Consider the following 1,205-nt stretch of genomic DNA (forward strand, 5'->3'; position numbering starts at 1 on the left):
GCCACCACCGCCCGGCTAGAAAACAGTATTTTAGAAGACAAGCACGAAGTAAGAGCTGGAGCAGAGCTCAGCAGTTGAGAGCACTTGCTGCTCTTCCAACAGACTGGGGTTTGATTCCCAGCATTCACCTGGCAGTTTACAAACATCAGTGGCTGAGGTTCCAGGGAATCCCATCCCCTCTTCTAACCTCCGTAGGTACCATACATATGTGCAGGCAAAACGCTCGCACATATGAAATAAAATAAATAAATCTAAAAAAGGAAATGAAATGGGGCAATGATGGAATCCTCCAAACAGATGTCCAGAGGAAACTAAGCCGTGTATTAGCTGGGTAAGTCATTCCCTAGTTCCTGGCCTGATTGCCCCATCAGTAAAACAGAAATAAGATGAGACACTAGAGACAAACACAGCGGTAGACACGTGGTAAGCAGTTAACGTTGCGTTATTACAATGTAACATTTTCAAGGTTACTGCAACAGATAAATAAGGCTAGAATTTAGAAGAGAGAGGGAGGGGAGCAGTGTGTGCCTTCTGTGTGCATATACTACTGGGTGTATGCCTGTGTGTGTGCTCCCACAGGTGTGTGCATTCCTACCTATGGTGCGATAGAAAACTGCAAAGCAGAGCTGAGACCGCATAGAGGCCCTGTGATGTCACTCTGGAGCCTGCCATTTCCAGAAATCGTTTCTCTAGTACTATTATTTGGAAATAATGACACAAATCCGTAACACAATGTAGTGCCGCCCACATGCCAGGCACTATTCTCAGCCTGGAGAGTCACCGCCAAGATCACGAAAGCCAGCAAGAGTGGGCTGAGACTTAACTATCTCCTTCCTCTTCCTCTCACGCTGCCTACAGCAATGCTAATAATAACGTCGCTGGCATTTACTGAGCTCGCACGCATCATTTCACTGAATCCTCTCAACAGGTACAGAGTGTGCAGACGCTGTGTGGGGGTGGGGACCAGCTTCAGAGGCTGAGAAACAGGGTGTTGGCCTGACCACTGGCAACAGCTGGAAAAACGGCAGCCATGGAAGTATGCCGCTCCTAACTCTTGGAAGATAACTTGCCATGGAGAGTGGACTTGATTGACAGTTGTCATTCTTTTTTTTTTTTTTTTTTTTTGATTTTTCAAGACAGGGTTTCTCTGTAGCTTTGGAGCTGGTCCTGGAGCTAGTTCTTGCAGACCAGGCTGGCCTTGAACT

This window comes from Microtus ochrogaster, chromosome 10 (assembly GCF_000317375.1).
Source record: "Microtus ochrogaster isolate Prairie Vole_2 chromosome 10, MicOch1.0, whole genome shotgun sequence".
NCBI lineage: Eukaryota > Metazoa > Chordata > Mammalia > Rodentia > Cricetidae > Microtus > Microtus ochrogaster.